Source organism: Rhea pennata, chromosome 8, assembly GCF_028389875.1.
Source record: "Rhea pennata isolate bPtePen1 chromosome 8, bPtePen1.pri, whole genome shotgun sequence".
NCBI lineage: Eukaryota > Metazoa > Chordata > Aves > Rheiformes > Rheidae > Rhea > Rhea pennata.
This window is the reverse complement of record NC_084670.1, coordinates 1111901-1124775: the sequence shown is the minus strand read 5'-3', so window position 1 is coordinate 1124775 and position 12875 is coordinate 1111901. Positions and strand designations below refer to the sequence as shown.

At 52.0% G+C, this 12875-nt stretch overlaps 1 protein-coding gene across 1 annotated transcript in view; it reads right to left on the bottom strand.

Annotated features, from left to right (window-relative positions):
* The window catches only part of NEGR1 (neuronal growth regulator 1), a 293574-nt gene that overhangs the window by 60918 nt on the left and 219781 nt on the right, over positions 1-12875 (bottom strand). The gene's annotated exons all lie outside the window — the stretch shown is intronic.

Here is a 12875-nt window from a genome sequence, read left to right as displayed (position 1 = left end):
GTCAGACGAGGATTTCAGGTTTTAAATACGGTAGGTACAGGGATGGAGAGGCATCGTGTCCGAGTCTTCACGTGCATTTCAGGTGGCCAACAAAGAAGGGAAAAACCGAGCTAAGTGCTAAATCCACCCTTAGAACTAAACGACATTCATGAATTCCAGCATTTGATAGGCAAATACGACAAATGCAGTCCTCTAATGACGCGCGGCCCTTGCGAGCGAGTCCACGGAGGGCGCACAGCTCACACCGCTCAGTACGCGCCATCCCCGCCGCCGGGTCTCCCGCGAGCCGGAGAGGCGGCCGACAGCCCGAACCAGGCAGGACCGCTCGGGGCGCGCGTAACGCGCCGTCCGCAGGCGCCGGCCCGGGGAGCGCCGACGTGAACGGTGTTTCCCCGACATAAGGTAGAACCTCTTGAGTGCCTGCAGCCAGGGCACGTGCGTCGGTCTCACTTCCATTCCCCTTTCACATTCACTCTGCTTAAAGCTACATTTTCCTGGGTGTTGAGAGTAACTACCCAGACTCCACACATGCAGACGGAAGGGGAAAATGGGCGTCACCACCTTGGACAGGGAACATCTAACTGGGAAACCTGCATGTGAACAAACATGAGGTCTTTTTCTTTGCTCTTCCCTTTCCCTTAAGGCACATATAAAGCCAAGGACCTCAATGAATTCTGGGATTTAATAAATAGGTATCTTGGCAGTAAAGCTAAGGAGAAAGCATGCTAAGGAAAGCTGGCAGTTCTTCAAGGAAACTGTTTGGAAGACAAATGCAAAATATCTCAGTGCAGATCAGAAGTGCAGTAAGAGATCTGCTTGACTCCTACATGAGCACATTTGGAAAGTCAAAACACAGAAGTAGATAAGGTAGGCAAGAGACATCAACGGTAATGAGAAATCATGTCATAAGTACATTAGTATTCAAATAAAAAGTTACTCTGCTACTTAGCACTATCCATATATGAAGTGCACCCTCCCTAAACATTGATGGTAGTGCTTTTCAGTACCACCACTCTTGCCTGACAGTACCTGAAAACTTAACATGATCATTAATAAAAATCCTGAACACTGGAACCAGAACAAACCCTGGGGACCTGTGTCCCTTTCGCCTGGCAATGAGCTTTTTGATGACAGTCTAAATTATCTTGCACCCTTGCCAAAAGACGTTTTTTTCTGAGCCATACTTCCCACACCTGCATCTGCAAACATTGCACGTCAAAAGCTTGTGAGTGTCAAGAAATGACATCTACTCCCTTCCCCTGTGTTTCATGGAAATTAAGGAGCCAACAGGATTTATTCTTGACAAATTTATGTTAGCTGTTACCTATCTCCATATTACCTCCTGGCTTCTAATACGTCTCCGTTCAGCCCCACCGTATTTCAGGGAGTGGAGAGAAGCTGACTGACTGCTGATTCCCTCCTGAACGACAGCCACTTACATCTTCCATTTCCAGGACCTCTCCCAACCTTTGCAAGTTCTCAGAAATAACAGATTCATCTGAATTTGCTTTATACAGATCTTTGATGAAGCTTACCGGGTTCATTAGACCACCTGAGAAAACAATTTGCTTACAGAAGACCGTTCTCCACCTACATTAGGTCAAGCTTTATTTGTCTGCTCTTGGTGTAACAGGATGGCCGCTGGCACGTGGCTCGCCTCCTCTCCTGCCCTCCGCGGCACGGAGGAGCAGGGGAGACAGCAGGCAACGCGCCGAACTGCGGGAAGGGGCCAGCGCCATCCAGACGTGTACGCAGACAGACGTACTGTCTTTAAGTGCAAACCGCTTGCTTTGCTAGGCACTAGCGTCAGCTCAGCTGAAGCACCACGTTCAGAAAAGCAGAAAGAATTGGTATTAGTTGAGCTTAAAAAGATGACTTACTGGGGAAATGTTAAATCTTTAAATATGTAAGAGACTGGAGAAGAATGGAATCAAAGCTTCCCCATCTCCTTTATGGGCAGGACAAGCAATAATAAAACAAAATCCAGCAGGGGAGATTTAGACTTGCTAACCTAAACTACTGCTGGTACAGACGGCCTTAGGAGATTGTTGAGTCTCCTTGATACAAGCTTCTATTTTTTTAAAATGGGAGAGACAAGTATTTGAATATCAGAACTGCACCAGCATTTGGACAGCAGGATCAGCCTGACTTCTCACTTCCTCCTCTGGATTGAATTTTTGTGATCTTTCAGATCCTGGGCTTATTAAAGTGTCAGAACAGTTCCTATAATGACAAATTCCTCTACTCGATTCTGTAGATATTGGTGTTGTATTTGAGGTTGGATATCACTTTTCAACACTAACTGAAAAAAAAACTAATTATTCTCTTCTCACCTTCTAATAAGAATACAATCTCCAGGTTCCTACTTAACTATAAAAATGGAGTAAATACTGAAAGTTGATTTAGATTTCAGAAAAAAGTAATTCAAATGACAGAAGAAGAACTTTTCTGCAGAAAACTTACATTGTGCACCTTGGATTTGATTTGATACAGCCTACATACATAACAAAGTAGCTAGGTGTACTCACCAAAATGGCATTTCTAAGGACAGTGCTCATTACTGCTGTATAATAAATGGAAGCATAAGTCAGCGCTAGCACTGAACAGATTGTTTGGGGTTGCAAAGACAGCAGCTGTCACAGTTTGACAGCTTTCTTGTTAGTGAATCAGCTTTACTGACAGTCTTTTTGATTGAAAACCACTGTTCGCTGACAGTGTGTTATATCTGATATACATATGTATCTCATGAAGAATGAGAAGGAGCCATAAAAGGTCTAGAAGCTATTGCTCTGTATTAAAAAGGAGTCCCCCCTCCCCTGATCTGCAGCAGATGTAAGCTTACAGAAACAGGACAGCCTGTACTGATATGTGACAAGCACAAAAAGAGGTAAAGACCAGTCCCTTTCCTAACTAAAAGCAGTGAAGTCACAGAAATACTAGTTGCTTTCAAACGCTCTCGGGAAGTTTGTGTAATTCAGAAAAACAACGATTTATGGGAAAAAGAACTCGGTGCAACTCTGGCAGGCAGGTAACCCGCTCGCCCAAGGGGTCTTCCAGCACAGACCGGTATGTCCAAAGAAGAACCAGTTTCCTCCGATGCCATTAACTTTTCCCTCACACACTGCACGCGCCCTGACGACGGGGGCTGCTGCTCCCGTGCAGCGTGGCGCGCGCCACGCACGTGGCCCCGCTCCTCCAAGGAGCGGGGCGAAAGCACCGCCGCCCCCGGCCCCGGGCCGCGCGGGTGCCCCGGGCCGCGCGGGTGCCCCGCGGAGCCGCCGCTCGATCCCGGCGCCGCGCTCGCCCGGACCCCGCGCTGCACCGTGCTGACCCGCGTCCTGACGACGCACGGCGCTAGCTGACCGCGGTAAGGGGGGAGCGCTCCCGAAGCAAGTGCATGTCTCAGTCCCTCTCTCTATTTATTTATAAGATATAGCCATATCAATGACTTCTTTCCCCTCAGTTTGCATAATCTCAGCTGAAAAAAGCCGGTGAGTACCATGGAGAAGCCACCCGCGATTTTAACATCGCACACGCGACAGTTCTGAGGGAGGCGAAACCAAGCAGAGCCATTTCCGAGCACCGAGAACTTCCAGGGCTTTGCACTGGCTCTGCTCCTGATAATCCCTTACCGTTTCTATTACAACTGTTCATTTCTAAAGAACGTCTACACATTTCTTAGGACAATATATCAGAAGTCAACACTTGGATGCAGGCCCAGCTTTACACTGAGAAGTCTGGAAAAGTGGGATTTCTCACTTAAACATTTAATTGCTGCATGGAAAGGTAACTCCTATGGAGATGCTGTTTGTCGTTAATACCACCAGCGCAGCAGCAGCAAGCAGCTAAAATCAGAGACATCAGATATTAAACACCACTTGGTCCAAAATAAACTGGAAATGCTGTATTTTGGACTGCATTTCTATAGTCTTTCACAGCCGAGAAATGACTGGTGTGATGTCTTTGCCCACAGTGTGCAAGAGGTGTCACGTGCAGCGATACGGCCCGTGCTGCGACTCTGCTCGTTTCCAGAAGCGCGCTGAGCGCATCCATGCCGGCGAGGACGCCCGCTTTCACTGCAAGACTTCGTGCTTGCTCTACAACTGCAAGCTCCAAAGAAGGTCGCATCAGCCCCAAAATAGCTTCCTTTGATTTGAGAGAACAGGTAGAAAGTACGAAGAGAACAAGATGAAAGCTTTGTGAATTTTAACACCTAAACAAACACGCGGGCAGTTTTTCTCCTTTTTTGTGCCGACAGCGCTGCTTTGTTTTAAGCTATAAAAGCAGAAATCAAGTGAGAAATATTGCTTTTCAAGGCTCCTGCAGCTCAGATCCAGAGCCTGCATCACACTTGCTGACACCAGCCAAATTGGAGGAGTTATGAAAAGCCAATTTAGCAACCCTGCCGGGGACAAACAAGTTGTAACACTACCAGGAGAGCCTTCACGTAGGGGGCCCGAAAAGCCGGGCCGCGCAGGGCCCGCCGCCGCACGCCCCGCGCCCCGGCCGCACGCGCCGGCCTGTCGTGACTCCAGCCGGGGCAGGGCCGCACGCAGGGGACCCCGCGAGATTGCCGCGGGGTGGAGACCCCTCCCTCGGGAGGGGCAGGGAGACTAGAGCTTAGACCTACAGCCACGAGGACCGCCGCAGCCGCGAGGGGAAACAGCGCTGCGCGAGCCTCGCTCAGCAGCGAAACACACCCCTGAACTTCAGCAGCTCGGTCTTTTCCGAGCAAATAAAGCGTGGAGGTGGAAGAGGGCCCCGCGATTTCTTCGGCTCTCCTGTGAGACAGCTGTGGGTGCTCAGCGCGGCTCCCGCGCCGCCGCTCGCACGGGGCGAGCACGCGCTCGCGCGGGGCCGGGCGGCATCGCCTCCGCCGCCGGGAGCACCCGGCCGCGGCCTCCTGCGCCGAGGGGCTGACGCGACCCGGGCGTCCCCGGGGCTGCCGGAGGGGAGGGCCGGCCGGCCGGCCGCCGTGCCCGCCCGAGGGCCGGGAGCGCGGCGCGGCGCCGCGTGCAGGCTCGCATCAAGGAGCGCGCGGCTTCCTCCTCCTCCCCGCTTGCCGGCTGCCTTGGGCACTAGCGCTCCCGCTTCGATGCAAGAGCTCACTTCGCTCTAGAGAGCCCCCGGTTACCTGCTGTGGCAGCACACGCCATCTACACGAAGGAAAGTTATAATCAGCTTTGCCATGCTTCAATATGAGCAACATTAGTTTTTAGAAATGTTGTAGAAACGTGCAGCAGTTTGCACAACCTAATACTAACAACTGTTGCACTACAGAAAAATCAATGTTAATTTAGAAGCAAAATTGCACTTCAGTCAGAAACTTGAACTACATTGTTTTAATCTGACTTCTGAAATGTTAATAAAAATACCTGAAGAACATAAAACAACAAACACTGCTTTCATAAGAGGCTTCTTTCCCTACCAGTGAGGATAAAAATATTTTCCTTCAACCAAATTCTTTTTTCCAGTCAGGCTGGATTTAAATATAAGACTAATTTTTATTGATGCGAATTGGTATAAGTTGGTTTTTATGTTAAGTGTTAGTGTGCGACAGGACATCACATAACTGATACAATGATGCCAGTGATGGGAATATTTTCCCAATCAAACAGTCAGTGTCTAGCCTTAATGTTGACCAAAATCAAACACAAATAAGAAAGCCCCAACTCTGATTACCTTCTGCATGATCAAAACGTTCATCCTGCAGAACTGTAGAAGAGTCTTCAAACATCTATATCTTACGTCAGCATAGCTCTTCCGATCTGTACTGTTTTGTTGAAGTATTTTGCTACCAGGTACTCTGGTAGATGACCTGCTCCTGCACCAGGCTCTGCTGTTACCCACTTAACACATACAGCTGTGCCAGCACCTCGTTTCCTTTAGCTGCAGTGGGTGGCTTGATTTTCTCATATATTTGATGCACCAGCACAGAAGCTAATTACACATTTATTCCTCTGCTCTCAACTGTGCTTTACGTGCTGCAGGAAAGAAGCCCTCTCTGTTCTTCCTTAAGGCCTTCCCACACCTTTTTAATTAAAATAGTGGCTCAGATGTCCTAGTTCAGTACTTATAACTTTTACATCTATAAAGTGCAGAAAAGCTAGTTTTTAGAACTAGGTTTGTATTTAATACTAACAGGAAAAAAAACAGGTCAGGAGGTAGCTGTGCGGGACTATTACCAGAACCTCTAGAGCGGAGTTGCTCCTGGCAGGTGTTTGCACAGCACAGTGCCAACACACCTGGCGAGAGGACATCCCACCATCCCCCAACAGCCTGCTGCAGTGCACCATTATTCCTACCAATTAAAATATTAATCTAATTCTGTAACTCCAACCCTTTTTTCCGCAACAGCTTTTAGGTTGTTGAAAAGCGGAGTAAAGGGAGGACAGAATGCCCAGGGCCACGGCAGACCGGACGCGAGGTAACGGGACCCCTCCTCTCAGCCTGCCTCTCAAAGAGACTAGAAAATCTGTGAAAAATGGGGCACCCGGCAGTCACGCTTTGGACACAGCTTGCGCCTGGCCACGGTTGCAACTTACAGCATAGAGCGCACGACCCGCCGCTGGAGCCCGTGGCACGCACCGGCGCTCTGCACGTACCTGCGCAGCGGAGACCAGCGATGACTGCTGAGTGAAGAGGCGCAAACCAGAAAGCTCTCGCTACACCGAACTGTACCGATCTACTCACAGAATCGAATATTAACTGGCAGTTATATTTTCAGAAGTCCCCAGCGTGACTTAGAAGTTGAAATCTTGTTTTTTGAAAGGTAACCTGAGAATTCAGGAAGGCATGTTTCACAGAAAGTCAGTGAAACCACACTCCGGAGTGCTTTTAGCTTTTGAAAGTGTAATTTTAGTGCTTCAGAATGGTATTGCAAAGTTCAGTCTTCCAAGGCATCGTGCACACGCGATTCTTGAAACGGTCAGTGGGAATTTGCGCTATCGAGTACCTGCAAACTGCTCTCCGCTGTTAGAGTGCCGGGAAATATGTCCGGCCCTCGTGATTAAAGAATGGCCTACGCACACGATGCCACTGTAAATGTACGAATTTCAGCCAAATGAATAATACCAGTCACTGCAATATCAGTGGTCTTTCTGCAATTAGGTCAAACATGAGCACATCGCGTGTGGGTGCGATTCTGTTTGAAGGGCTGACATTACTGAATTTACTGCTATACAAATGGTGCAGTAAAGAGCAGTAACTTTTCCTCCACAGCTTTGTTCTTTAAGATAACCGTACTTAATTAGTTAAAAGTGGAGCACTTTGTAACTGGGTGGAAATGTCCTCCCTGACAGGAGGGAAGGACATTCTGATTACGTTCCAAGTCCTTTACAGCTGTTAAAACGCAGTCATCTAAGTAACTGTATCTGAACTTGCTATTGCAGAATTTGGAGACAATGGACAAGGAGGTTGTATCTCCTCAGACTAGTTAAGTGCAAACCAGTTAGCTGCAAACTATTCCCACAGTTATTGCACAAAAGAACCTAAACACAGTTTGAGAAACCTCAGATAGACATTTAGGGACCTCAAAATGCATCATCTTGCAATGTTCCTTCCAAAGCCAGTCTGGGAGCTGCACTCCATGACAGGCTTTGCTAACCCAAACAGTTGTCAGTACACTGTCAACATTGTATTAAGGAAAAACAAGTGTATTTTGAGCCATAAACACAACTTCAAGTATACTCACCATTTTTTATCCATTAAAATGAATCCTGCTCCATCACTGCCCTAACTGAATACTGACGATACCACCAAAGTTCTCAGCTTCGTCAGGGCTGTAAGTAAGAAGCTGCACATGTGTAGCTATTAAAAAAGTGAAAGAATCAGAATTATGCATTTATGCTTAAACAGAAGCTCCCCTTTCCTTCTCTCTCATATATTAAAAGAAAGTGGAAATAAATGCAAATTGGTCTGCTAAGTGTTATAGTAGTTACCAAAGCAGTGTTGAACAACTGAGGCCTTCTAGAAATACGTGGGCAGTAGCATTTTTATTTATTTTAATATCGCTTTCACCTTGATTGAGGGAATTTTTCTTTGCTGAATCCAGATGAAGAAACCTTGTCAAGGCAATGTTTTCTGTAAGTCACCAACTGATCTATAGCAAGGCACTTTCCAGGGGGACAGCGTCATAGCACTGCAGCTAGGAGCCCCAAAAAACACTGCAGTCCTATCCTGTTTTCCACAGAAGGTTTAAGGTTACAGATATAATTAGGTTAGTGACTTGTACAGTATGCCTGATTTCAAAGTAAAATCAGAGTATTATGCATAATATTATGCAAAGTGCCATAGCAACAGTAAGGCAGACTTCTAAGAAATGCTAATGAGTTAAGCTGTTCTGCAAAAACCTAACCTGTCTATGGAAAAAACAAACATATTACTTAAAATTCATACAAGAGACTTGTGTATTCTTTCTGTAAAAATCAACATAAAACGCCTTATTGAACTGTTATAGCAGACAAAAAAAAAAACAAGAAGGGAGACAGGAAGATCTGTGCAGTATCCACCCTCTGCAATTCATCTGCTGCCGCGTGAAGGCGGAGGCCCGCAGCCCGCCGGGGCGCCCGCGCGGCCGTCTCGCCCCACGCCGCTGCCAGCCTTGCTGCACCAGCTCGAGACCTGGAGCTGCTCCAGGCGAAAGCCGCCCACGGCGCCGGGCGCCAGTGCACGGGCGGGACGGGCAGCGGCCGGCGCCGGCTGACTGAGCGGCACCGTGCCCACGACTGCGACCCGCGGACCAGCTAATGCAGCATCCCCGGGGCGCAGAGACCCACGGGGCTGGCAGCAGAGTAAAACATGATGAGAGGAGAAAAAGCTTAGATGATTTACTGCAGAGCATTAAACTCCAAGAGATCAGGCAGGGAGAATCATTCCAAGGACAGAATTTGACCACCATAATTAACTGTAAAATATTTCAGGTTCAGACTAGTGTAGCAAGTTCTGAAATACACCAAACTGGCATGAAACCAGTGAGCCCAACAAAGCTCCGGGACATGTTCAAGAGCTGGATGAGGCAAATGCAGAACTGAGACGCTGCTTTTGAGCCCCTGGACGGGCTGGGTGAGGCACCCAGCGCTGCAGCATCCCAGCACTGCGAATCTCCTCCCGAAGAGGAGAGAGAACAGTGATGGGAGCCAGGGAATTACCAGCCAGCCAGTTTATCTTCAGTCCCTATAAAAATTCTGGTCAAGTACCGAAGATGTGAAAGCACCTGGAAGATAACACGAAGATGAGCACTTGCCAACAGCTCTGTCAAGAATAAATCGTGTCAAGTCATCAGTTTCCACCGTCGCCGGAACGGCAGAAGATGTCGTATCTTAACTTCCGCGCGCTTTCGAGCGTCGCCCGCGACCCCGGCGCAGGCAGGAGCCTGGGTGACAGCTCCCCGCCGGGGCGAGGGCTGCCTGGAAGCTGCGCTCGGGTCGCGGGCGCGCCTGCCCGGCGGGAGCCCCGGCCCGGGCTGCTCGTTGAGAACGTAACCGGAGACCAGGACCCCAGAGCAACCCTGAGAAATCCAAGGAGTGGCCTGGAAGCTGGATGAAGCCAAGCAGGGACAGGTGCACGTTCAGCGTTGAGGAAAAGGCAACTGCTCAAACACGAGGCGGGGGGCGAGCCAGCCGCCCCCAGAAGCCCCCGGAGGCTGCAGCAGGCTGCAGCCCGCTGAGTCCCACTCTGCAGGGGAACAGATGCCATCGCGAGGGGCACGAGACAGCAAAGCCAAGGCGGCCGCGGGCCGAGCCAGCGGGTCGCGCGCGCCGCCCCCCCGGTGCCCGTCCCTGCCGCCGCCTGGCCGCAGCCGCGGCCGCGCCGGGCTCACGCACGGCCTCCTTCCAAGCGACTTGTGCCGGAAAAGCGGCTTGGAAGTCGTGCTCGGAAGTAGGGCTCTGCCTCCCCCCGCCCCCGGCCCAAGCCACGGGCAGGGCCGGGGCAGCGGGCGCCGCGGGCACCGGCGGCGCTGGCCCTCGCTGCAGCCCCGCGGCTTCAGCCAGGCTGAAAGGAAACGTCTGACTTTTAATGTCCAACCGAAGGGCTTTTTTCCCCTCCGAGCCGCGGGATCCTGCGTCCGCGGAGTCGCCAGGGTCCAGCCGCAGAGCGCGCAAGGCGCAGCCCCAGCAGAGCAGCCCCTCCGCCCGCCCCGCGCGGGCGCCCGGAGGCAGCGCCGCGGCACCGGCCCGCTTCGGGAGTTCCCCTTCGCTGTTCATTTAGGGAATCGAGAATTTTACATAAATTAAATGCTAGCTTCATGACATGTACGTCTCGCTCCTCGTGGCCTCGGCACGACCTCAGCACTTCCGGAGACTCGCGTTTGGCAGCTGCCGTGCTGTTATTTAGTCCGTCACTCCTCAGCCCGGAGGGCGTCAGCAACGTAACGCCAGCAGAGTTACGGACCAGCTCTCGGATGCCATTAACATCTTGCTAATCCAGACACCAGCAGTTTGTTCAAAGGAGGGGGGCTGAAGATTATCATCTATAAATCAGCATTTGCTGTATAAAAATATAATGGAAAATGCTAATAAGATTTACTGGTAAAATGAAATTGGATTATACCTTATCTATTTTAACTTGATTTGGTACAGTATTTGTTCTTTCAACACTAGCATCCCCACGCTATCTTACATTACAATCTCATTACACAGCTTTATCTTTCCCCTTCCGAGCTCACGCAGACACGCTGCAGAGTCCAAGGCCACCATCTACAAAAGGCCAGTTATGGGGGACAGTGATGAATTAAGCACAAATCGTGAATTATGCAATATGAAACAGTAGAAAGACACAGAATGTAAAATCATTACAGTTATAATCTAGAGGCTGTAAGGGCAGATAGCAAGCGGGTTGCTTGTGTCTGGTTGGAAGTTGCCCAGCCAAGAAACTTGAAATTCAGAAAGTAATTTAAAACCACATAATTTTCTTGTATATGCTTGGATGACTGAACAACTAGTATATGCAACAAATATCCACATTCAGAATTATGCTTATACACCATAATTGCTCAGGGTTCACTGATACATCCTATTAACGGGGCACAATAAAAAGCTTGATTTATTCTGCAGCTATCGCACGGGCTAGGAAGAACGCCCTCTCCGCAGCAGGAAAGCCGTCCGCAAGAAGTCGCCCGAGGCAGCAGCTGAGCGGTCGCGACGGCGGGAACGTCGTGCTGCGCTGTGGCACCCCGCGTGCCGGCGGCTGCCGGCGGGCGTCCGCACGGGGACCCGGCAGCGGGCGAGCCGCGGGGCCGGCGCGGTGCCGCGCAGCAGGAGGGTGCCGGTGGGCGCGTGGGGCGCCGGGCGGGCGCTCGGCAGGGCCGGCACGGCGGGCGCGCAGCCCCCGCGCGGCGCTGCGCGGCGGGGCCGTGGCGGGGAGGCTCCATGGGGGCTGGATCCCGAGAGGACCCCGGCTCTCTGCTGGGAACCACGGGGCAAACGCGTGCGAGGGCAGGAGAGGAGAGGAGCGGAGGGCTGGGGCGGGCAGCCTGGGCGTTTGAGCCCCACCAGCGTGCTCTGCTCTGCAGCTCTCCTCCCGTGACACGCCGCTTTCCTGCCTCGCCAGAAGGTGCCAGCGCTCCGTGGAGGCAGCGCAGAGGGAGCAGATGTTTGGAATATTTTTGCATTCTGCTTAACTGGCTAGTGGGCAAGTTACTGACTCCAGCAACGGCGTATAAGCAATTAGCTGACTATAACAAATCTTCCACATGCACACGCTGCTCTGGGTGGTAGCAGCATCCCAGTTTTGCAATGCTGCTTCTTCTTCTTCTTTTCTTTTTTATCTACCAGAAGCATAGAACTTCTCGGCATGGGCCCATGTTTTCTTTGCAGACGTGCGCAGATCTGGTGCAGGCGCCACGTGGTGGGTGCCTCCCTGCCAGGCCAGGCGCGTTCCCCAGCTCTCCCGGCAGCTGGGGCAGCGCAGGGGCCCGCGCGGGCCCCTTCCTCGGTACTCGGCCCCCGCGGGGGCTCTGCGGCACGGGACGTGCCCCGCGGCACCTCAGAGCCCCCCCCACGGGCCCCCGCGCGGGGTCCGCACCGGCGCTGGGAGCAGCCCCCGCGGCGGCCCCAGCGCGCAGAGCCCGAGCAGAGGCGCTGCGGGACTGCGGAAAGCCTCGAGGCAGGGTGTTCGTCCCCGCCACGCGCTTTTCCTTCCGAGCGCTGCCCAGGCCCGGCGAGCCCCCCTCCCACGGGGCGCTCGCAGAGCTCCCCAGGCGGATCCCTCCCCCTTACGAAAACTCCCCTGATCTGAAGCTACTCAGATACAGTATTCGTTTGGGCAAAGCTAGTCGGCGTCACCGCTGGTTTTGGGTCCCTGCTGCAGTAACTCATTCAACAACGCAGGACATCTGGGAGCAGGGCTGGCAGCAGAGGTGTCACCCCGCAGTGCACGCGTCATGTTTACCTAAAGGGCTGCACAACCGAGTCTTCCAGTGACAACACGCCGCACCAAAACAGCAGCTGCTTCCTTCGCAGCGCCTGCGCGGGCAAAGGGGCTGGCGCCGGCGGGCCGGAGCGGCACCGGCTGCTGCAGGAACGCTCGCGCATCCGTCCGCCGCGCCGCAGAACATCACGGACCGAGGGGACCCGTGTTAAAATACCCGGAGCAACTGCTGGCAGCAGCGGGGCTGGGCGGCGTTCGGGAAATGTGCCGATAGGTGCCTGGCCTCACACGGGCGCCAGGCAGAGAGCCGGGCTCCCGCAGCGGCAGGCAGTTCTGCCGGCGAGGCACGAGGCAGCTCCCGCGGCCCACAGGCGCGGAGGGTGCCGCAGGCTACAACCGGGTAACTGCGTTTCACCTAAGGAGATTCGGAGTTAGGAAGAACTAGAGCAATTATCCCCGTTCTCTTTCCCTAAAGTTCTCGTTGTTTCTCTGAGCAGTACTATAGT